The sequence below is a fragment of the Nilaparvata lugens genome, chromosome 10 (genome assembly GCF_014356525.2).
Source record: "Nilaparvata lugens isolate BPH chromosome 10, ASM1435652v1, whole genome shotgun sequence".
Lineage (NCBI taxonomy): Eukaryota > Metazoa > Arthropoda > Insecta > Hemiptera > Delphacidae > Nilaparvata > Nilaparvata lugens.
Window position 1 is genome coordinate 12,121,371 of NC_052513.1, and position 26,866 is coordinate 12,148,236.

Here is a 26,866-nt window from a genome sequence, read left to right on the forward strand (position 1 = left end):
ATTCACATCCCAGTAAATTGATGTGCAACAGTCTCGAACTAATCTGCAGAATGGACTGAGAAAATACAATGGAATGTTCAAGAGAAAATATCACAAGTACATTGAATTTCGATAAAATATTTGATGAATGGTGAATGTTACTGTCCAAAAATTGTCAGTCATTCGATAATACGTACATTTCAAATGTTTTCCAGTTTATAGGTTTTGAATAATTACTGTTCCATTTGTGTATTCATTGCTTGTACTCAGTTAGCTCGATTATTTTTAACAGACTTTATCATATATCCATGTTCATAGTTATCATATATAATTATAAATTATCTCCAAATTGAATGAGAGATCCAATCAAATATATTGCTCAATTTTGTGATGTTCCAAGTGATAATATTAATATCAATACTTGTCAGTGAAGGATTAATTTCATTGATACTTGAAACGATTATGTATCTCATTGAATAACATTCATTTTTATAAACGATTCTCAAAAACTTTGTAGGAAAGGCATTGCATCAAACAATCATAGGATAAATGAATAGATTATAGGAATCAATACAACATAACAATCAGGCACCTCACATGTACCTAGGCACCTCACATGTATCTAGGCACCTCACATGTATCTAGGCACCTCACATGTATCTAGGCACCTCACATGTATCTAGGCACCTCACATGTATCTAGGCACCTCACATGTATCTGGGCACCTCACATGTATCTAGGCACCTCACATGTATCTAGGCACCTCACATGTATCTGGGCACCTCACTTGTATCTAGGCACCTCACATGTATCTAGACACCTCACTTGTATCTAGGCACCTCACATGTATCTAGGCACCTCACATGTATCTAGGCACCTCACATGTATCTAGGCACCTCACATGTATCTGGGCACCTCACATGTATCTAGGCACCTCACATGTATCTAGGCACCTCACATGTATCTAGGCACCTCACATGTATCTAGGCACCTCACATGTATCTAGGCACCTCACATGTATCTAGGCACCTCACATGTATCTAGGCACCTCACTTGGCTAAAGATAGCTTATAGATTATGTTTTTTTTTGTTAAGGCTGTTCGGTACACTTTTTCATTATTTAATTTGATAATCTTTTTCAATATAATTGTTAAAATCATTATAAAATATGAGAGTGAGAAAAAGTGGCAACTGAAATTTAAAGTGGTCTAATAAACGAGTTATGGGTTGTTGAAGTGCTAACTTTCCAGATTCACTTTTTTCTATTTAAATTGAATAGGCTAATCTTTTTTAATTCAATTGTTAAGATCATTATAAGAGTGAGAAAAATGTCAACTGAAATTTTTAAGTGGTCTAATGAGCGAGTTATGGGATTTATGGGTCGTTGAAGTGCTAACTCCGTTTTCTTTCCAGATCATAAACGGTTTCGACTATATTAACAGAACTTAAAAATTCAAAAAAATGTATCCTTCCAAACTAGAACATTCTATTTCCCATACCGTTCATAATAAATAAAGAAGTAACATCTTTTTCTAAATTCAATAACTTGTTTATTTTAGTATTAATCGCAAAAAAACACATTTAAGAACAAAGCTAATGATATACTTAATGTATTGAAAAAAACTCCAATGGAGAATTCAAAACCGTTCACGATCTGGAATGAAAGCGGAGTTTAGCACTTCAACAACCCATAACTCGCTTATCAGACCACTTAAAAATTTCAGTTTCCACTTTTTCTTACTCTCATAATAATCCTAGCAATTACATTGAAAAAGATTATTCAATTTAAATAAAAATAAAAAGGTGTACCGACCAGCCTTAAAGATTGAGCTTATATAATTTCTATGTAAGGGAACAATAATGATATTCATGATTACTTCAATTAATTAAACACCAAATTCTGTGACTTAAATATGAGATTCTACTCTGATGGGATAGATAAATTATTGATTATAGGAATCAATACAACAAAACAATCAGGCACCTCACTCGGCTAAGAACAGTTTATACACGTTTTTTTTTGTTAAAAAGTGAGCTTATATAATTTTTATGAAAAGAAACAATAATGAAATTCAAGAATGGTCCAATTTTACACCAAATTATGTGCCTGAAATATCAGATTCTACTCTGATCATTGTCATACGAATAAGTCAAGAATTGAAAAAGTACCATTATTCAAATAGAAAGTAAAGTGGAGCATCAAATATGAAAGACAAAGGAGTATTCATATTCATCATTTGAAATTACAATATCAATCATTAATGAACAATGATATTCGGTGATAATATAGCGTTAGCTAGAAAGAGATACTTCCAATCGAATTATAACATTATAGGGAAGAAGTTGAAATACAGCAAAAAAATTGATTTACGATCGACAGTAGTCACGAGAATCATAGAGAACAACATAGCAAAAACACCGATCAACTCGATTTGTATTGTTTCTAGTCATCAAAACTATTTCCCAGCAGGGAACGTGAATGATCGATTCTTTACCGAACTTATTAGCATCAAAGCCGACTTATTTTCAATTACATCGATGCTGTGTGAAAAGAGCTACGAGTTCTGCCGTAGCGGGGGGGGGGAAGGATAACAACACTTTGCCTCTCACACTCACACACACGCATTTCACCTTTCAATGTTGTTATTGCATGTTTGAGTGGGTGCATGGGTTGGGTGGAGTGGAGTGGTAACCCTGTAGGATCTAGCTTAAAGGCGTAACAGGCTGGGAAAGGTTCAGCACGGTGGCGAGAGGAGAGGAAAACAGGAAAACTTTTTTTATTTAGCCTGTACCCTTCCGGCCACCACTCCAGGTGCCCCGTTCGAATAAAAAAGAGAGGGGGCAAAAGGGTGGAACAGAGATGGGAAAAAGTTGGCGAGAAACGTATCGAATGCTGTATTCGAGGCATGCGCAGTGAGCGAGGGGAGCCTTGAGGGGGCCGCGTCCCCCCTAGCCGACCCCCTAGACGTGCAGGCCCCCCCAACATTGGACTAGCCCGGGTAGCCGGGATCCGCCCACAGCCCGGGGCGATCGCAGTACTGTTTCTCTCAGCCTTCACGTCTCTCGAATACACAAGCTGTCTGTCAGAAACTATATTCGGCTCAGCTCTTATATGGTGGCTTGTTCTCCACGGCAACGTCGAGTCTATTCATCCATTGGCTCAAAATGATCCCAGTCATTAAAATTTCCAGCGCTCTACAGAATTCTGGGAAAAGCTTCTCAATCAAAACCCAACCCTGAACTTTCCAATATTAAAAAAAAGCAACATCCACTTTTCCCCTCGTGACATTTTTTTAAAAAACTAATCATTATTTTCTAGTTAAATATTCTCAATCTTCAAAACTTATTCCAAACTCGGAAAATATATTATAAAAATCAGAATAATTGAACTAAGTTCCTCGAATTTCTTAGAGAAACGTCTAATAACCATTGCTACGTGCTCCGGAGATCATAAACTTGATTCGACTGAGAATTTGTTGTTTGATTGAGGTTTTTTTCTTAATGGATGACTGTCAAAGTTTTGTAGCGTTTCTTCCTTCTCTTGTTTCGCTTTAACCTATATCGAACTGGGATAACCAAACTCAGTGATTACCATGATTTTAGTTGAATTTCGAAAAAAGCTTCAATGTTTGATAATTCTATGAAGAATTACCGATTATACAGTATCATGTTTCTTGAAATATCTAATACGTCCTAATATATTTATTCAATTTCCTGATCACCTACTGTATTTTTGTCGTTTAGAGAATAAGGCGAAACGGATATTGTAAGGTTGTTCGCTACAGGAAAATCACTTGAAAAAAAAATACTGATTAATCTTTTACAGGTGATGTTGAACTCACTCAATTTGGTATCAAGTATAGCTTTCCAATTGTCAGTGATGAATTGGAAAAAAAATTCTTGCTTGCTTTTTGCCTTTATATTTGTTTTTTAAGTTTCAATTGAAGTATTTCGTTCTCATTATTTCCGTCTAAAAGAAATACAAATACTAGAGTGACTAATGTAGATACTTCAAACCATTCTCAAAGTCAAAAACCAACTCCAACTAGCTGGAATATCCCGAGCCTTCATGATTTTTTGAAAGTCATGACGTCATGGAATTAAAAACTCAATTCATTTTATTACCTGAGAAGTTATCATACGCGGATTGAATATCAGATCCTTTGTATGTCAGTAAAACATCCCTCTAAAGTAAAGTAAAGCTAATAACAACTTCGAAGTGGATCTATTTCGAGAATGAAATGGAATTATTGAATGAAAACATCCTTTATTTGGCGGAGTTAGGACTTTTTAGTCCTCTCTATCTCTAATGCCGACCTAATCACCTTACCTGAGAAGTAGAATGATTCTAGTTATTTGGAATTGAGCGTACAAGATTTGAAGAAGTGCAAAGAAGAAGGTTGAAGGAGAAGTTTGAATGAAGAAGTTTATTAAAGAAAGTATCGATCAAAGAGGAATGAAATTTCAATTTCAGACGTAGTAGGTCAGCGAATGCTCTGATACTGTAAGAGTACTTTCGGTGTTCCTTTCATATACCTTATAAGCTTATCGGTTCTATTTAACTTGAAATTTTTGGTTTGCGAGACACACAGAGACTTAGAATGGTATCCTCTTATCCAAACTCTTCCCTTTGTAAGTTATAACATTTCAAATTGGAAACAATACATTTTGTTAAATAGAAAAATATCATTCCAATTTTTTTACCATGACGGGTACTGATGAGATCCTTTCCAGTAATTTTTCTTCCAGCAATCACAATCTTCATCAATTTCGGACAGTATTTTCAATGAAATTCAGCTCGTAATATTTCTATTAACCAAGGATAGCTTTTCTGTGAAGCAGAGGTGAACAGTGTGAGCAGCAGGCAGCAGGCAGCTTCGGGTGGAGGCCTAAAAGTTTTGGACTATCGATTTTCTCTCGCAAAACTTTCTCAACTGCACACTAACTCGCATCGACCGGCACTCGCTCTCACAACCACGAGCTGAGTTTTCCGCACGCACTATCACGCGCACTCCGCTATCCAGAAAACTCCAATTCCAATGGTTTTCATTCGACAAGTTTTTACACGTAGAGAAAAATTATGTCCAGTGTTGCAGAGAAGAACATATTTTCGCGATATTAACATCAATATTTTCCCAAATAACATAATATTATTGTTTGTATACTTCCATTCTATCAATAGAGTATTCATTATCAATTGAAATTATTAGTTTGGGAGTTTTGAGATTGGAAGTTCAAGAGAAATCGATAGAAATAGAAATGTCAAGTTCATGACAAAAATTAGTCTCAATTTACAGTGATAGGTCTCACAGTTACCTCTTAAGCTGAGCAGCATAATTCTCACAAAATCTGCGTTGGCTGTAATGGGATAAATTTAATCTATATCAATAAGAGAAGAAATAATATGGAATCGACATTTCGAGATGGGCGCCTCCCAGGGTGAGCGCCCTTTAAATTCATCCCATTATAGTCCACGCACATTTTGTGAGAATAATTATGCTTCTCAGCTAACTGAGAGGTAACTGTGAGACCTATCACCGTGAATTGAGACTAATTTTTGTCAATCTCTACATTGTCAAACTAACTAATGGAGTATTTTTGGAATGGATTAGATGTTCAATCAAACATAATTCGTCAATAGTGAGCTTTTATTACTGAAAAGACTGTGCAAGCGGTAACTTCGGTTCAGACATCATATCGAGGAGAAATTGTACTCCAACAATCGAAGTATAAAATGAATCAATTATTCTCAAACAGTCATGATATCAGTGATCGCTATAGCTTGATGCTCTCATAACAAACCAAAAATATGATCAGATTACATTGGTAACAGTCGATTATCGATTGAGCATGTAGGTTTTTTTTAATGCTATGGAAATGTAAACGAAGATCCTTGATTTATCTAATAAGGTAATGTATGACATAACCCAGGTAAAGATAACAAGAATGCTCAAGGAAAATATTAGGGGAGATTCATAGGAATAAGATAATGACTATAAGAATGATGCAAATAGGACATACAAATCATATTCGTAATGTGAGCATAATGTATGCTTATTGATTCTTATTAATAAATTGTGCCTCTTGATTCCTCATGCATCGACTGAACATCTCAGTTCTTCAGTGATCAAAATTTTTTGAAAATGAGGAGAAACTCTCCGTGATTCACGATTGGGACTTGTTCCTAATTCAGAAGTCTGGCAACGGCCATAAGTAGATTATCGCATAATTGAGAATATTAGCTTTCAAGACTTGGCCTGGACGGTCAGTCCATAAAAGGTCGTAGATCAAAGGGTTGAGCTCTCCTTTCGGCCTAATGCAGTCCTTGCCTTTCGTCGTGAGATGCGAGATTTTCGTCGTGGCAGAGATTTTGTTGCGATTTGTGGGGTTAGGGAGAAGCCAAGGGATGGATATTTCCAGAAGGGAAAAGGGTTAAGCCTTATATTTCGACGAGCATTAAATCCTCTTGTCGGCCGAGGGGTCTAGCTGCTCTTAGGAGGCGAGCAAGGACTTTTACAAGGTGGAAGAAGTGAGCTTGATCTGAGAGAGAAGGATCGCGGGCTTCATCGGGACTTAATCCTCTTAATAGATTCGTCGGCTAAGTCAGGTCCGAACGAAGCCAGAAGATGGACAGCGGACAGTGCCTTATTCCTGCTCCACCCTCTGCTTGCATCAGCTCCGCAAATCCTCTGCAACAATATTTTCTCGTACTCTCAAAAATACAACTACTACACAATAGAGCATGTTTCACGTGACGTTACACTAAGACACTACCCAACCTTCATGTTACAGAACGCTAATGGATTTCATTTAGAGCTCTACTTCCCCACTCCACAATCTCTTAAGATATATTTTCAAGCCACCCTTCTCGCATGGAAAATTACTGCAACGGATTTCAATGTTAATCATCATCTAATGTAGAAGCTTTTCAACCGTTTAATTATATGTGAGTCGGAAAATGGACAGAGTATGTGAAAACTTTTACTGGAAGACCAGAGCTTGTGAGATATTTATTATTAACGCATGACGATATTTAATTCACTCCGACTCTCCTACGACTCTAGTTATTTCTCTTATCCTGGTTCCTCACTTGCACTGGAAATCACAAAACGTATCTAAATTTATAAAAGTATTTTCCTTCTATTTCAACTATTCATCGATTCTAATTATGCATGGGGTGATTAGTGATTAATTTCATTCAGATGGTTCCATCTTGATGCTCGTGCCAAGGAATCATAACTCAGCAATAATCAACAGAATAAATTACAAGTGGGAACTACAACAAGGAACATTGGCGTGAGTGCCTTGTGCAGTGGCGGTGTGCACAGTTGCTGTCTACCCATTGGGTGAGGACAGAGGACACTCTTGTTAGGGGAACATTGTAGGGACATCTCATCATGGCAATCCATCCTTGTAAGGGGCATTGCGTGATTATTATTCTCAGGGAATGAGCATGAGGATTTATATTTGGAAAGCGGGAATAGTGTGAGAAGATTCCAAAGTTGGAAAACATATATAGATAGATCTCTCGTTATAACTGTATGTGGACCAGGTACTAGAACGAAAAAATACAAGGAATGATTCTCTGTTCATACATTTTCCATATTTCATTCCATCACAAAAAATCTCTGAAAAGCTTCTTATTATGTAAGTATCATAATAATCTATTGAAATTGACAACTATATTTAGGATTCGTTGGTCATGAAATGCATTATATGGCAGAAAAGTTGTAGACAGAGAAATACGTGGTCGAAAGTACAATGCTTAGTCATATTTTTGGCTTGAAAATGTACAAGAACTACCCTTTCTCCTCAACATCTCATATTTGTTGTGATTTTACCAATATCACTCAGCTAAAATAAACATCCAACCTATATTTTTTAATCGTCCAGACATAGTCATATTGTCTGATATTATATATCGTATCATACTATTTTGTCTAAAAAATAGACAATAGGTAACTTTTCAATTCTGATTAGATAACTCAGTAAGTATATGAGTTGAATGGCCTTGTGACAACAAATTCATGACCCGAGATTGTAAAGAGTGACAGACCTATTCATGAATCGAATTGTAGGTGAGGGAACAAGTGAATGGTATTGATGTGGGCTGTCAGTACACTTCCCTCTGCTCTGCTGTTAGCAACCCCTTTTTATTGTTTCTGGGTCACGGGGAAAAAAGTGAGCTCATACCCATCAAATAAAACGGAAGTGGATCATCTTTGTAGGGGGTGCATGACCTACCGATATGACAACGCTCATTGCTCACTACTCATATTATTAAGTTTATAATTTATATATTTATCTATTTATTCGTGGATACAATCACAATTAATATAAATATGATTGGGTAGGAACAACAGGCTTGGCCCGAAACTATTCCATTTCCAAATTTTGATAAAGTTACATGTCCAAAAAAATAGGTTCATAAACAGAAAAACTCTGTTATCATGATGAAATTATTATTATCCTCAACTGGTTTGCAAATGAAGAGGATGAGATTAAAACCTACAAAACTGTTGACTGAAAAACTACAAAACTGTTGATCAAAACCTACAAAACTGTTGACTCTCAATTTTAAAACCCTATTTTGAATAGTACTATTTTATTGTTTGATAAAATAATCGATTAATTTTGATGAAAAACTGCAGCAACTCCATGAATTTTGAATAATAGAATCATATCATCGATTGATCTATCGATTCATTAATCATAAATTCATCGATAGGTATATGCAATATTTGATTTCCTTGTTTGTTCGTCATTGCATTCGCAATATTTATAGATAAGTTAATAAGTCAACTATCGATTTCAATAGTTGAATTTGATCATTTTTGTTAGGTTAGGTGAAAGTAAAATTTGGGATTCAAATGTATAATGATTCACAAAAATATTTATAAGTAGTTAAGCTACCTATTATATTAAAACTCAAAACTCGAACAAACGGTAAATATAGGAACAAGCTGAAGGTCCATTGAGAAACAAGCTAAATTCTCAATTCGAGAAAAGTTCTTAGAGTACTCTTCCTAGTGGATGAGAGTTTTTAAAGCTGCAACGGATAAAGTGGTTTGGAAAAAGAAAGCTACCAATTCATTCTAATAGTAATTTCTCCTCAAAGGACCAATAATTTTCTCCCACTAGTAACTTTCTCACTAACTCACTCTTGGAAATGTGAACTTTTCATTCATCTGCATCAATCTTATCGTTGACAAAATAATGATGGATGTAACGTATTCTAATTAGTTATACGCGTATTGTAATGTGCCATCCATCACTCCAGTTTAAATTAATTACATTATTGATCCAATGTGTACGGAATCTGAGTAGAGAGGAAGTACATAACTATGTATTTTACATTGCTCTGTTTCCTTAGAGAAATTTTACTTTCAAAATGAAAAGAACTTCCTAAGATAATGATAAGCTTTCTCCGGTGTGAAGGTGGAATCTCAATAAGAGTTAAAAAGCTTCAAGAGAGATTCTCAACATTCAATTGAACAATATCAGTAACGTAAAACGTAATGTTGGGGTCATATTCTTATATTCACAAATAAAAAGTGGTCATAATCTCAATATTATCAGAGAAGGATTCATGATTCAGATTTTCGCAATTCCCGAATGGTAGAGATGTTCATCATCGTATTGAGAAACATTTTCAGAAAGTTGATAGGCATCGCAGAAATTCAAGATGTTCTCTGATCGGATTACAGAATTTCTTCGCCGGTTCATCGGATTGGGCTTCTGTATATTGATCATGAATTTGATGCGGATCGTGATGGTGAATTTCTATAGGTTGTTGGTTCCCTGGATACCGGGATCGGGATCGGGATCGGGACAGGGGTGGTGGTTGAAGAGAGTCTGACGTAGAGCCCCAGGGGTCGGCTGGACTAAAAAGGCGAATACAGCTACATAATTGCATACAGTCAGAATGTATTGGATGCCCCTCTTCCGATGCGAGGTCTCCGCCTCTGATAAAAGTGGTGGGGGTCGTGGAAAAGTAGGAAAAATTCGGCGGTAATCCTCCCCTTCGGCAATCGATAAGGGAGGCAGGCTGAGAAGGCGCCCTCGCCCCCGCAAACGCGGGCCACCGGTCGTCGCGAGCAGACGTGCAACGCTCGTGCAGCTCGGGTGACTTCGTGTGAGCTCGGCTCTGCTCGGCTTGGACCCGGAGGACTAAGGACCGAGGACCAAGGCAGCGCTGTGCCAGCAAGTCTTGCTCTGACTCCCGCCCGCACCAACTCAGCACAACGCAACGCAACGCAACGCAGCCGCTCGGTGAGTAGCCTACTGCTTCTACCTCCTCCTACTACTACTACTTCTACTTTCTTTCTTATTACTTGTTCGTTCAGTCCGAAACTTCATGAGTAATAAAAGTGAAGGGGCCGGGCCGGGTAGTAGAAAACTAAAGTAACTTTGTTTTTGATGGGATTTTATAACTTACTTTACTTACTTTGTTGTTTGATTCACTTGTTCGGCTGGGCGCCTCGCTCAAGCTCCGCCAGTAGCTGATAAGACTGCCGGTGCTGGTGATGGTGTACCATACCTCCTCACCTCTAGGATCTAACATTGTACTGGAATTAGTGAACTTGTGTGCTGTTTTAGAAAAGTGAGTGACTTTTTAACACTAAATCAATCATATTATACCTGTTATCACTGTCTGTGACGTCGATGATAAAAATCTAATCCACTCTTGCTGCGTTGGTCAACATCATTCTCTTTTATTAAAGAACGAAAACCTTTAAGGCAAGTTGAATCATACTTCATTCCAATTACTAATAACTGAAATTATCTTGTATTTTGATCTCAGGACTTGACCGTTGTAGACCAGGATCCTGATTCATTCATATGTGAGCTCCCATCTATTGGGAGAAATTCTGCTAATGATTGGGCAATTTTATTGAAATGTACATGTCGATAGATATAAATGTAGATGTTATGCGCTACTTCAGTGATTTGATGGATAAGCAGCGTTGTTATCACTAATAGTGACTTTGATTCTGTAAGTAGAATTGACTCTACTCTTTGAGTTTTGAATTTCCCAGTGATCAAGATTTGAGTTTTTAGAAATCTATTTGGAGATAATGAAATCTTATCATCATGTTCATCCTCGTTCTACTCACAGTGACTTCAGTGCTGTAGACTAGATCTGCCCTCGTAATATCGTCCTCAAAGTATCATCGAACGATTTGCTTACATTGATAATCCTTCGAAGTTAGTAGAGATTTAGTACTAGTAGTTAGTAGAAAGTTAGTTGATACTGGAAGGATTTGATAGTATTTTTGTTACTTTCAGTATTGTTCAACAAATTGTGTGTATTTGGATGACTTTCATGGAACGTGTACCTGGATGAAGATTTATTTGAAAGTTCGTTATTCTGCTTGTTGTTTGAGAATAAAATTAAGTCAATATCTAATCAACCATGAATCCAACGAATTCTTAAATTGATATTTTAGGAAATGCAATGTGTCCTCTTATCATAGAAAAATTTTCCTCACATATTGATTTTTCTCCTCGAAACTCTTTCATTATTGTGAGTGGTACTTATATTATAATCAGTGCACAGTAGTAATACATAACTATATCTTTAGTTTGAATATTATTCAATGACACTATAAGTGTTCAATTTCCACTCCTCATTGAAATTTCATAACTCCCAATTGAACAGTCATCAATATATTTATACATGAGAGATTTCATATTATTCCATGCTGCATCTAGTACTATCTCTTTGAAAATAAGATTCGAATTTACAATATGAATTGGAAATATAGATAACATTCAACTATCTCTAGATAGTGTTGTTTAGATTCCTCACAAAAGCTACTTGTACTCGATAGTATTAATGACATCAATATTAGTAACGGAGAAAATGTAGTCAAGATTTCAAGTTTTATTTCGTAAGTGGAATACAGAAGGCTAAGTATAAGCTGGATTCACCTGTCTTCACTTTACCGTTCACCGTAATACAAACAATAATTACTGATGTAAATGGAACATAACGATTTTTTCAGCTTATCCATAAAAAGAATTATTATTTATATTCATTGGAAACTTGTTATATATGGAACAGCACTTTGAGGCTTATCTTCAAATACTCAGCAGCTTTCTAAGACACGGTGAACTCCGATCACCTAATACCTAATGTGATCTCAGAAATTGAAAATTGGAAAACATCCGTAACTGAAATCATTGCTATTCATTTAAGAAACGTTTTTCATGTTGAATGGAGCGTGTTAGTGAGAATTTATCAGTAGTTGTCTCAACCTTGTTAATTTGTCCACTTACTCTGACTGATATGATTGATTCTCAAGCTATGAATATGGTATTGAGAATATGAATTTTGAAAACTGAATTCAACAATACATCACCTCATCTCAAGTAACATTATCCTTAATGCTCTGTTAATCTTCAATGAATTTCCATCAAACCTTCCTCTGTTGAAATACAAAAATACGGACAAAACATTAAAATCAGATACATTGGATCTATAACGACGTTATCCATTACCACCTTATCATGATTCCACAACGAATCTTTGTTCATAGCTCTTTACTTCTTGTTTTTCATCAATGAAATATTTGGCATTCTTGTTATGTTTATTTCCTCACTATTGGAGTGTTTGAAAAAAATCTCGTGACCAATCTGATAACTGAATCAGTTGAATGAACTTCATCTCACTTTGTTGATTCACATAGCGAATACTTTCTTAAAAAAATCTAATTAATCAAAAATTTGCAATAAAGATATTTCTTATTAATATAATCAGCTATTTCTTGCTCTAATAAGATAGTTTTCATCCATGATAGGAATATTATTGCACTTTATCAGATCCATCTTCACAAGTTCTACTTAACGAGAACATATCAGAAGTTAAGCGATCACTCAGTAACCCATCCACAAAGAGTAGTTAGAGAAGAAATCACCTTACATGAGTTGGGGTTTAAGAGAGCAAATTGTTTTTTCCACAGCGGAAAAGCTGAAAAGTCGGTGAGGGTGCGGACGCGTGTGTGGGAAAAAGGTTGAAAGGTTTTCACCGACGGAAGGCAGAGGGTTTTAAATTAAGCGTATTTTGTTTTCTTCATATGATTTTCCCCTCGGTGGCTGCTTGCTGAGTGTAGTGAATAGCGAAGGGCCTGGCTGCATTGCATTCCCCAAGTATGAGCGCGCTACCAAGCCACACACGTCAATTCCGCGCCGCCCTGGGATGAAAGGGCTGCGAGACGCGTTAAAAGCCCTCTTTACAGGCCCTTCACACATCCGCAAAGCGCTACAATCTAGCTTTGCACACCGTAATTCACTTTAAACGTTTCTCGATCGCTAAATTGTGGCATTTAAGCGTAATTACAGTTTTCATTAGCCTTTTTTCCAGTAGAGGGAAAAAAGCCGGTTCTCAAGAACTGAGAATTATAATTTTTGCTGAAATATCTCCTGCAAAAGTGGATTCCAGCTATTTCAGGTATTTCAATTGCTGTCCCACGAGTGTGAAATTGATAGAACAAATTCATTCAATCGGTCTGTGGTCTAGAGGTCTCATTTATATTTCGATCAGTCTATTAAAAAACTGAGTTGTCATAGCTCCATACAGAAATCATCCTTCAAGACTTTTGATCTAGGAAATCCATATATGTTCCGGCCTACTCATCAAATGGATGAAGAAGAATTTCAATTGGAGACATATTTTCAAATCTAGTTCATAGTTTCAGGAATAAATTGCCTCATTCGGATGAAAGCCTTTATCACACTGTCATGGTGAAAAACGCCCATTTCGTCAACATTGCTCTTCTTATGTTACCCATTACCAACGAGTGTGTTAACACGTACATTACTTATCGATTCCCATGACCAAAAACGTATTAGTACTTTTTTTAAGTTGAATGTTTTCTTTTTGCTATTGCAAAATGATTTCCACTTTGGAACTCACCCGAAAGATAATACTTTTATGTTAAAACCGGCAGGTCAATACTTCAAGTATCAATTCTTGTAGTATTCCCTTTCAGATCTGAATAATATAAACTTTCAAGACAAATCTCATTTGAGTAATAACACAAGAAAAGGTGATCTGGTGACAATCAACTTTTATGCTTATCAATACCACTAATAAAAAATTCAGTTATACAGAAAAATAACTGCGCTTATCGTAAGTTATCTATACTGCAGCTTATAATAGGTACATAATTACAGAATGTTGATTCTAGCACAATATTCTCAATACTGCGTTTTCTGCTTCGAACCTACACCTTGTCAATCAAATATAAAATATTTGGAAAATGTCATGTATATTCTGAATTCTTGAATATCGAGATCTCTTAATATATGATACACAAGTCATCCAATACCCGAGAGTAATCGATCTTATGAATATCAATCATTCAATGGAATAACGGAACGTTGATTTCATAGTCGGCAACGAATAGTTTTATCACGGATACTCTTTGTGTTGTAGCAAATTAGTTGGATACGAAAGAGTTCAACATTTAGACTTTGTTTTACCCAAGATTTCACTCACTGTGATGTGATATTAAAAAAAACACCAGTTTGTAGATGTGAAAAATTCGTTATAAATGATAATTATCACATGCGACTTACATGAATTTTGGAAGGTCAAAAATAATGTCTTGGTAAGTAACAAGTGTTTATGCTGAACCGTTATTTCGCATTGTGATCAATATTCTCCATGTCATCAACTCTTTTAACACTAGCTACAAAATGGACTTCATGAATTCTGTATCAGGCTGCTACAAGGATCGAAAATTGTATGCGTTTTGTGACACAATTACTATTCAAACGACCTTTGTTGATCCCTCAGTGAAGACTCATAACCATTCAAAACATTATTCCATGGATGCAATTCACCCGCTGTCTGATGGGGTGCAATTGATGTACATTCGCAACTAACAACAATATGGAAATAGTTATGAATTTATAACACTAAGCTATGAATACGGATTATTGACGTAATTGTGTAAAATTTTGTAGCCTACTCAATAGTTGAATGAAAGTAATCAATCAACTTGTAAGCTAAGTTGATTTCAAACTTTGTTGAGATCATTACAGGTAAACCAACCTGAGAAGCTTTCCGAAATCTGTAATTTATCCAAGATTATCATCTTTACACAAAGCTCTGGTTAATTCATGGTCTACATTGCATTAATTCATGTCGTCCAACATTCCGCTACAATTTAACCCTTTTTCTTTCCTTATCCGGAACCCTTTCGAAAAAACTAGGCCCAGGCGCGTTTTTGGGGCGAGGGAGTACTTTTTGTGCAAAATAATTGCATTGCCGTCCCGAATATAATTAAGACCAGTTCATTGGGTGGGCTATCAGTGGGGATTATTTATTCATGAGGGACTTACAAATGAAATTAACAGTCAGAGAAACAGTTGTTGCCAGTGTTCAACAGATTTTCTGCTTTTGTTGAATCCACTTATTACATTTCGCACGTCTGTTTTCAACAGCTCAATTGGTTGGACAATAAACAATCGCATACATTTCATCCTCTGTCTTTGTCAGATACTCGTAAATTAAAAATAAAATGTAATAAATTCACTGCCCTTCCACAAAAAACGTAATGGTAATGAGTAGGAATTCGTTAAGGAGATTAAGACAACATCAACTGCTTTCATCCCAAGATAACATGGAAGGAAAACTGAGATTATAACTGGTGTAGAAATTGAAATGAACATAACCTATGTATAATATTTGGACAATTTGGTACTAAATTAGGAAATTGAAGAAGTTTTCGGCAATGGCCTGTTTTTTCTCTTCGTTGTATTGTTTGTGCTAACCTAATAAATAAATTATTAGGTTCAAAACAAGTATCAAACTTTCTCAAAATGATATTTGGAATGAGAAATGATAGAGCTTTATATAAATTGTGTCATAACATCAAATCAAATGTGATTCAAGCGGAAAAACATATAAAAATATAACATAATTATAATAATGGAAACATATAATACATGCGACAAATATCAGTGAAAAGCAATCCAGAAAAACGAATATCAAATTCACACTGAAAACTATTGCAGAGTTTATCCATCATGAACTAGAATATCTCAAACTTGAAGCACTTTTAACTTTATAAACTACCATTAACTGAGCAACCAACCCTTCTTAAACATACCTCACAACTACTTGAGTTTTGGATTCGTTTTCCAATATTTCAAATTCAACAATGAATTGTGCCGGATATCTCGAAATTGAAATGTACATCGGATGATAGCAAATACTATACGATGTGCATCAATTCTGAATAATATCTGGAAGCTCAATTTGTCTTTCTTTGGAAGGTAGAATTTTGTAACGTCTTTGCAGCCCACAATGATCACAGCAAGTAAGCCGGAGTTCATAAATACTTAAAATTAATATCGATGGGCATACATTATTGTACAGGCTGACCTGGACGGTCATATTAAGACGTTTCAGAAGCCAATAAGATGAATAAAAGATTACGAATGGATAGCTTCTGGTTTACTCCAAGCTAGTTCAATTCAGGTAGAATACTAGAGAAAAGCGTTCATGGAGAGTTTTTTCTCTCTTTTTTCGCTATTTGCGTGCAAACAGGATGTGCATTGATATTGAATGCTGACTATTGAGCCACCACTAACGAGTTGCGACCCTTGACACCCCAGCAGTCGAACGAAACCGTCGGTACTTGATCATTGATCTCCAAGTGATTCCACCTCCAAAGAGATTAGACGAATAAGATGAATCACGCTTTGAATGAATGCTTGCCAAGTGGATCTGGCGTAAAACTCCATCTCGAGTGGATCTCCCAGTTTATCAGAGAAATCAGTGAGAGTGTCTCTCTCAGTTCAGAGTGAACACTGATGACGTCTGGGATCTTCTTCATTAAGCGTTAAAGTACGCCATTACCATTCCAATAGCAGGAAAGCTGGGGCGGACCCCGAATTGCAGATGTCAACGATTACAATCAAGAAGGCACTGCCAGTTCTTCGGTGTCGCCTTATTTAGGCGTCGAATCCAACGCGTCGACTGTCGCTGTGATGAGATCCTGCTCTCAAAGGATCAGAGCTGAGAGGTGGCGGTGGTCTGAAAGGATGAAAGGAACCGAATATCATTGCAATCTGCTCATCTTGATTTTGCAGCGTCCAACGTTTTGCATGAGTGTGGAGCGCTGAACTGACAGGGGAGGCGTAAATTGCACGTATTCAGTGAACGGTTGAGATGGTCCACAATCTGCAGTTCTGCATAAATTCTGTTGGAATCTTGATATATTTCTGATATCTAGAATTCAGATACTGGGTGAAGCCTGTACAGAAAAATGTTATAGAATTGATTAGAGAATGTCCATATTACCTTCCAAATCTATATTATTCGCATGAATTTTGACACAATTGATTAGAATAAGCTCTCATGAAACTGAAATCACAACTGACTTTGTCAAATTTTAGAAGTTCATCATTTTTGTTTCGTGGAATCATTAACGTGATCATGTAGTTGTTTTGAATATGTATGGTATTTAGATTCACAGTGGTTTATTCGATTAATCAAATATACAAAACCGAGATAATGATCATAACATTTGGAACAATATTGTATTCTGCAAAAGACAATTTGAATGCTGAATAATTGCAGAGTTGTATCACTCACAACTCTTAAATCCTTTAATTGTACAATCATATGAATTGCATCATTTCGGTAATGCTCTGGCTGAATTTTCCTGAGAACTGTATTATTGTGCATGACTTGAATGATTGCTTTTACATTTTTGTCAACAGTTACAGTTGCTCACATTTACAATTGTTTCTCTGCCACATTCATGAACACTAGAGATTCTATGTTACAAAAATTAAATCGACATTTTTTTGAAGCATTTTCCAAACTAATATAGTTGGATAATATGATAGTAGATCAGAGTATGTATATTTCGTTTTATGATAAAGTATATGACTGAAATGGTGGACGCTCCTGCTTAATTTTGTTCAATGCCAGTAATGTTGTGTTTTGTGATTTAATTCAATTCATTACAGAATAGAATTCGAGTTTCATTCATCTATTTACTGTTTTTATTGAATATCACAAAAGTTTTTCAATCATTCTCCACTTCTCAATGTACACCACTGTCATTCACATCAAATGATTTATTGTGGAATTACAAAATAGTATGAGTTTTGAAATACGCTAATGAACGTTGCTCTTATGATATTGATGATAAGTCATCTAAATCCATAAGCTGATTATTTAAATCGTTTATATATATAGAAGATCCCATTTTAGTCTTGATTTTCAAAACATCGATTCTCGAACCCTGTTGTTAGACAGGTTGTCAAAAAATTAATAAAATTCTCTTACAACACGATTTTTCCTCTTATCAAGACTTTTACCCTTAAACTACTATTTTATTCACTGATCATTCCACCTGGTATAACTCACACGGTACCAGTTGACGAACCATCTAATGATAGTGCAACTGATCCTCAATTATCTAACCCTTTCTTATGAATAATCGAGTACTTGATCATTCAACCAAAATCGGGTACGTCACTTGAAAATTGTAAGCGCACCCACATTAATTGTAAATCAAACATTAGTCGTCTTACAAGAAGCGCCCTTCACCATCTTGAATTATTCAGCGTAATGAATAGTTCTGATTCCCAATATTCTAGGTGGGTCTTCCAATCAATAGAGAATTGTTGTCAATTTCTATAAGGGATCCACATCTTCAATTCATGCATCAATATGGTAAGAATTGAATACAAGCCATTTTGAAATTATGATTGAGAATATCTCAATCTATTATCTTTTGAATTACCTGACGTTATCTTTTAAATCAACCTGGGAGATCCCCATGAGAATGAATAGTATTTCTTGAAAATCCATTATTCTCATGAAGGAAGAAAAACCATTTGTGAGAGTCTAGTCAAGTAATAGTTAATTTTGAAACATTTTGTACTCACTCCATTGTCTCCGATTACAAGGAATTCAAAGTACCCACCCTATTTTCTCCAGCAGGATCTTGTTAATCAGGTTAAATTTGCGGGTTTCCGCTTAAGATTTGCACTCATCTATCAGGGTGACTTCTTAAGCTGATACATTAGGCAAAGTCTGCTTGAGCTAAGGAGAGAATATGCTTCAAGTAGCCCTTGAAGGGTTCAAACTAATCTCAGGTATTAAACTTCAGTGAGATTGATTGCACGAGATCTTAACATCAGATCATTATGTATCCTTACAAACTGAGATTCTCTGACAGGAATCTTTGTGTAATAAAGTTTTTTATAGCTTACAAGCTGTGTTATTGTGATGATCAAGATGTATATTACTAATAATTATTGAAATGGAAATTTTGTGCACTATGTAATTATTATGGAATACACTATGATTGTATTCTATCTCAGTCTCTGCGCTCAGGCTTTTTCGAACCTTGCAGGGACTTCCCGTTTAATTTATTTATATTTTATCCTATTTCATGGTATTTCACTTTTTTGTATAACTATTGTCATGTGATCATGTTTTTGAGGAATGAAGATTCCTTTATACTAGACTCAGATCATGCACAATCTCTTGTTCCTTAAGTTTCAAACTACAATCTTGTAGGATAGAGGTCGTTGTTTGGTTGCCAGTTCACAGGTCCCCATCTAGGTTTCACTTAGGTCTCCAGGTTTTCCGATTACTTTTCTTGGATATTCTTTTTTCTCTTCAAAATAATAGGGAGAGAAAAAAAAAAGGTAACCTTGTGCTATTCCTCTCCCAAATTCCATTTTGTGGAATTTCCACATTCTAGTATCAATTTTCATTTTGGGAATAATCATTAGAAATTTTTTTAGATTTGAGGTCTCACAAGAAACTTACTAGTTCAAATAATATTTACTAGTCCAAATACTAATAATGACTAGTGTTTTTTTTTTTACAATAATTATTCTGAAATATATTTTGTTCAATACTCAGTTGAGACATACTAGAAGGATTGTGTTCGTGATTGCAAGGAAAGATATCAGAAAGCAAAATTGGTATTTATGGTGGCTTGGAAGGTGGTGAATATGGTGGAGCAAGAATAGTCTAGGCCTCAAGGCTCTCAGAGAGTGAGGAAGAAGTCAGCCGTGTTAGTCACAGGGTATCACGGCTTGAGGCCAAAACGGGACCTAGAGTACGGGGGGCAAGGGGTGGCGAGGTAATTAGAAAAACGATTAAACAAGCACTTGAAGCCACACGAAACCGGTCATTATTCTGATACCGAAATGGAAAAGTGAAGCCAGTCAGGGGGAATGGTTCCCTTCAGATGTCTCGCTGATCCCCCGTTTGTTAATGGGTCGGAGGAAACCGTATGGTTCGTGACTCCAGGTATTAAGCTTTCTCACAAGCGCACTCTTCTCTAATGTATATGTAGCGTTAATGTAAGCTGACATATAACGTTACACTGTTTGGAGATCTGTCTGCAGTAGACTTCCATTTCACACGATCAAATTTGCGCGCTAGATGGTGAATTGTGATTGTGTGTGCGTTTTTTCTCCCACTTGAAGACCTCTTTCAATTTGAAATAATTTTTACTCTTTTATCATCCCAGTTCATCTATTTCTTCTAATAGTTCCTCTTTCAATGTTATTACTTTGTTCTCTATTCCTCCTTTGATTGTCCTTGTCACATTACATCTATATCCTCACGGAAAAATTACATGTCATCTCAATGATTGGATAATAATTTTACAGTTCATTACATGGAATAATAGATCATATTTAATGTTACAATATAGTGAAACCTTGGCAGAATGTTTTCTATACTACAATATGGGACTTGAACCCATCTCATATTTCGATATTCTTTTGTTGTGTCTGAACCTGAATTTGTTTCCTTTCAAGGGTTGTGTGGAAAAGAGGACCTGGAGTCCCAACTCCGCCCTTAATCAAGGCAATCAATCAATCAATCAATACTGAAATACATAATCTCTCTGCCTCCTCCTTTTCAATTCACTTTATTTTTATTTTCTCTAAGAACAGTACGAATTCATATCATTCCAACCTTTTTTAACCTCCTCACTTCAATTCTCTCTCTGATGATCATAAGCCTTGTTCACGCTTTGAGTGGGTAGAATAATGGAAGAAAATCGATCGATCAATCTGTTACTAATATACCTGTAGGTTCCAAATTGTTATTTCTTCTCTTTCGGACACGTTTCCTTTCTCTATTGCAATCATCCAATTCCATGAGCATGCAAATAAATACAAGCGTCTGTTGTTATTGGAGCGTGCTCCATTGTTTTTGAAATTGCCCGACCGTTTGTTGTGAACGATACTGTACTTCAAAACAGAGCCTTGTTCGCGTATTCAGTGTGCAACTTGTTGGTTTATTCAACCCCTTTTCAAATAAACTGCACGATTTTCGCTCTCCACTCCATGTGCGATTGGTATCTTGATTATTGTGTGCAATGAATGGGGAACCTGGTTCATGGATTCAATTTGATGGTTTTTTTATACGAGTGTTTTCTACTAATTCTGATTCGAACATTTCTATTATCGAGAGATAGAAAAACGTTTCCTTATAAACTCACTAGCGGAAAATTGTGAAATTGAACTTCTTTTTCTCCAATCATTGATCTATTTATATTTTGAAAAGCATTTGTTTCTTGTACCACCCACCCGAAATGATAACACAACGTTTTCACTATTCCACCAAAAATTACGGCTATCTTGTGATTTCAAACGTGGATAGTTTTGTTTTATAATTAAGGGATTTTGATAGTCTTGTTAATCTTGTTATCTATGAGGATACTCATCCAGAAGTAAGAAATGACATCTGAATCCTCCCCCATCCACTTGAATCAAAGCTGTGGCCGGAAAAGGGAAGTAGTGGGAAAATTTGGTAGTCGTTGAAATAGAGTGGCAAATGCAGTCGTTGAAGTGGAGTGTGTTCACGTCACTTTAATATATCGCCGTTTTTGGCTACAACCAGGGAGGATAGAACTATTCTTGATTCTTGACTTATTATTCTATTCTCTCTGGCTAGGTAGGTACAAAAGTTATTCCAGGAGTAGAGTAGGCTACATGCATAACATCCATTCATACTGGCAACTGACACTACTGATACCTAATAATGCTGAGCACAAAATAATGTATCTTTTAAAGTTTTCTCAGATATGCTTTCTCAACATTTCTGTTGGGAAGTACATATTATTATGTATTATATATAATATAGTATGTAATTACCTACAGGAAGCTCATATCTTAGAATAAACAATCATATTGCTTTTCTCTGCTATTATAGTTTGAAATGGAGCTCCCATATCATTTTCACTAGGAATAAATTATTATAAATTTTCAATTTTCTAACTAAAATCATGAATATTGAAATGCTTAAGCAAGTATATTATGCGTATGCCCAATCTATCGTACAGTATGGTATCTTAGCTTGGGGAGGCGCCACAAAGACTGTCTTGAATCCCTTGGAAGTGACTAGAAAATATATTATTGAAACGGTGTTACAGAAAAATAGTAGGTACCCTACTGAAACCCTATTTAACAGGTTTAAAGTATTTGATATTAATCAGCTGTATGTTCGATCCCTACTTATGCACATTTACAAGAATAAACCATACATATTCGCTCAAGTCCAACATGACTACACAACCAAGAGCTCGGTGAACGTTGGCATTGTTATTCCTAGAGTATCCAAATCAATAAACACAACAAATTCCTTCTATAAAGCAAATATACTTCACTCAAAACTCCCCCAACACATTAAAAACATTGAAGCACGGTCCATAGGCGTATACAAACGCCACATTAATAGACGGCTATTGGAGGTTGGTAGGATAAGAATTTTAGATTTTTTTAAATCAAATTATACTTTTTGATAAGACTAGCCTTAATGCATGCTGAGTCGGTTGGCCATTGTTATGATCCGTTTCTCTTGTTCTTGGCTTGACAGTGAGTTTTCTGCCCCTCATTCATTTTTCTCTCTCTTCTTCTTCACATCATTCTTCATTTTTCCATCTCTCATTTCAATCTTTCACATCATTCACATATATTGTCATGTTTTTCATTATGTTAACTTATTATGAACTTTTGTCATTATGAACTATTCAGATTGCTACTCTTTCCTGCAAACAGGAATTTTGCCCATGCATGGAAAAAAATGTTATTTATTTTTATTTGAAATTTATTTTGTTTGTAACATGAAATGAATAAATGAATAAATAAATAGTTAAAAATGTATAACCAGAACAGAACTATAGAGAAACAATAGTGTAAGAAACAATAGTGTTATGCTATCGTCTCTTCCTGCCAGAACTGAAAAGGATTCTAAACACATCGATTAACGTGAATGGGACGGAAGAAGCTGATAATAATGTTTTCCACGTTCGTTATTGACCAATCATAGCATTCCGTTATCTTTATAAATTCCTTAGTTTTCGTAGGATTATAGTTGTAGGATTGAAACTATTATTATGAAGCTATAGAATTGACACTTGATACTTGGGTAATAGTGAAATGAGTATGCATGGTAAATCAAATGCTTTGTGTAATTTCTATAATCTTCTTTCTTCTTATACCAATAAATTATTACCTTCCTCGATTAGGTTCTCAACAGATCTCCAATGCTCCGGAGACACAAATCCAATCTCAATATGCTCTCTCTCCAATGTACGTTCCAGTTTGAAGATCAGACAAACACAAGGTGACAGATTATCTCATCGTATTGTCGCCAGACGGAACAGATATATCTCTTTTCTCTCCTCCATTCCTCCTCACTCTACTCTTCTCTCTCGATTTATATCAAACTCATCTCCTTTTCTTGGTCCTCGGTTTCTCTACGTTCCTCTTACTCTGTCACAGGATAGACAAATAGCTTTCTGGCATTGTCTCGTCTCTCCACTCATTGGATTAGCTGCTATCATGCGCAATCAACGTCTGAGTCCATAAGTGCGCCACACTTAATTAAATACACTTTGCTGGCTCTGATGTCGTTGGCTTCATTGTTTTACTTATTGTCTCCATTCTCAGTCGATACATGTACTCAGCTTTCTTGTGTCACATACATTCATCCTCTGGCAAAATAACAGAATATGCTATTCTCTCCTTGATTCGATTTATATCTCTTGAAAGCAGAGCATCATTATAATGTCATTATTATTCCCTATAGTATTTTTATCGTCCTCCAGTCGTGTGTATACAATTAATTCATCGTTCACATAAAACTTGAAAGTGAAAGTATTTCAAGTATGAAGTAACTAAGTTATTAATACTAATGTCATTATGGTTACTCATGGTATTTTTATCGTTGTCCAGTCGATTGTATAAATTTAATTTCACATAAAAATCGAGAAAAGTATTCCAATTATGAAGTAACTAAGTTATTAATAATAGGTTATCAATGGATAACAGAGTATACTCGAATACACAATCCATCAAGGTGTCTCACTTGATGAGGGGCTGCTAGAGTTCCACTGTGAGGATTGTATTAGTTTTGCATTGATTTCGTCGAAAGCTTTCAGATTTTCAACCACTATAATGGTATAGTTTTGATCATTGGAATAAGGTATCATATTTCCCATGACATACGATCATGAAACAAAATGATTAAGCGGAACTGTTCCAGTGAGTTGTGTCACTGAAGCAATGTAGAAGTGGTTCTGAAGATGCTGGATGGATTTAGTCGTAAAATTTCTGAAGTAGGGAAAAATATGAGATCGAGAGTAAAAAGAAGAATGCGTTCAGAAACAGTTTAATCAAAAAGTTGGTGGATTCAGGCCGTTTCAAGTAAACCTCCCTTCACCTTTCATCAGCTCCGGGAACATCAGCAGCTACCTTTAAACCATGTCTTCCCCGAAGTCAGACCGCAACTTGCTTCAGAACTACGCCCCACCACCACATCACTTCAGCTCAGATTTTTATCATTCTCCTACTCTGTCTTCATTTCTTCCCTCATCTGAACAGTTCTTTGTTTTAAAACCGCGCTATTCTCTTTACTATTAGCATCCCTCCTCTTCTCCTTATTCCTCTTCTTTCTGCTCTTTTGTTTCTATTGCTCCATCGTTTTTTTCACTCCATGAGTTCTACTTGAAACCTCTCCATTGTACCAATCTTCTACTCTTTCCTCTTCCTCTTCCCTTTCTCCTCTCATTATCTTCCTCATTCATTCCTATCTTTTCCTCTTCCCTAATACCATTTCGACTAGAATTTTCATTATCCTATTCTATTGTATTCTACTCTTTCTATTTCTCTTATCTCTTCTTCATCTCCTTCATTTTCTCTTCTTCTTCTTTTTCATTCTTTTGTGAACATTTTACAATGGTTTTTGTTCTTTGAATTCTTCTTCCTCCTTCTTTTTCTTCTTCTTATCCTTCTCCAACTTCACCTTCTTCTCATTTTTTTTTAATTTGTCTTCTTCTCCTCCACTTTCGTCTTGTTCTTCTCTCATGATCCCCTATCCATCTCCTTTTTCTATATTAGCCCTTTTTCATACATGAGACTTGAAATCTTCTCATCTGACTCATCTCACAGATTTCTACCTCAAGATTTACCCCACCTTTCCGCCCGTTTTCTCTCACCAAGGAGTACATTCATAAATCTTCATAGGAATACTGAAGCTTTTAAATCATAAGCTTCTTCTACTACTCATAACCAAAGCATTCTTCTTCCATCCACACTTGCGGCTTTGTTATTAAATAAAATATTAAAGTAGGGAATGAAGAAAGTCAAGATGAAAAAGCTCGGTAAAGTAATATAGTAGCATCATGCTCTAAATCTTGTTTGGCACTGTCTTCTGTTGTCTACATCAATCTGAATAGCACACTTTCATACTGAAGTATACACTCTTCTATACACTATACCCTGTGAATATCATACTCTGTGAAGACTTTTCCATGCTACCTAAAACGTAAACTTTTTTATTCACTATCCGCCTGTTTCAATATGAAACTATCACTTTAGATGCTTCAATTCGGTATTTCAAGGATGCAGTTGAAGATATGCGAGTTTATGTTCAAATTGAAGCATGACTTTTCAAAATTAATAACTTTCAGAGTTTGAAAAATGTCCGCAACCTGTAAATCATAGCATTTGAGATTTTGAAGCCTTGGGGCTTTTTGAAGGAGCGAAATTTTTGGTCATGCATTGCTGTCAAAAGATTTTAAAGATTATAACATGAGAATAGCATAGTTATCATTGTCCATCTGACAAACACAGGAAATGCATTATTTGTCAACAGTAACAACTTCCTCTACCATATTAATAATAAGAGCCCTAAATGGGCTCAGTGGTGGACCAAAATAAACTGAACACCTGTCAAATTGAATAATTGGTGAAATCCTTGATAAAGGGTGCTCATATCACGCAGTTTGTCACGTGATATTTGTTGAGTAGTGTAGTTCTGTTGAAGAAAGTTTTGGTAATAATTGGCTTCGCATATATGGTTGATTTGAATCACTCAAAGTGAACTTAGCCAATGTAATGAGCGTGTTCACGCATTATGTGGCTTGACGGAAATTGGTATTGATAAGATCTTTACTAATAGAGTTGTTGGAACTGGCATGTCTCAAACAAATCCACTTATCTAAACAGGAAAAAATCATTTTTGAACCTAGAGTTACATATTGACCTTATACATGAAAGAAATCATTCGTTTATATTATGTTCTCTATATTAATCACCTCCAATACATTGAGGACTATTGTGTTAGTATTGTGAGAATTTTGGGATTGACCTAAGGGTCCCTTTTAACTAATTTTCAATAAGGAACGGACTCACCGGTTTTATTTTAAGCATGTGTCCCCGGACAGCAATCCTCCGGTAGAGCATTAGGTAGTCTTCCGTCCGCCAGCCTTCTTTCACACGCGTATTCACTAAACCGTTTAATCACTTCGATTCTCCGCACACCTTTACGATTGCGAGTTCCGAGAAGTCTAGGAGAAGAGTGACGAAAACACAGGCGGAG

General features: G+C 35.9%; 1 protein-coding gene across 11 annotated transcripts in view; it reads left to right on the forward strand.

The window, feature by feature from the left end:
* Positions 1–26,866, forward strand: part of LOC111049000 (trithorax group protein osa) — a 466,078-nt gene that overhangs the window by 232,448 nt on the left and 206,764 nt on the right. For 3 of the 11 annotated variants that reach the window (XM_039436319.1, XM_039436321.1, XM_039436323.1), the window contains exon 1: positions 10,073–10,251. The exons of 7 other annotated variants lie outside the window; for them this stretch is intronic. The gene's annotated coding sequence lies outside the window, so the exon portion shown is untranslated. Of the gene's footprint in view, positions 1–10,062; positions 10,252–26,866 lie in introns of those variants that run through there. One more of the 11 variants, XM_039436320.1, reaches the window with a different exon arrangement.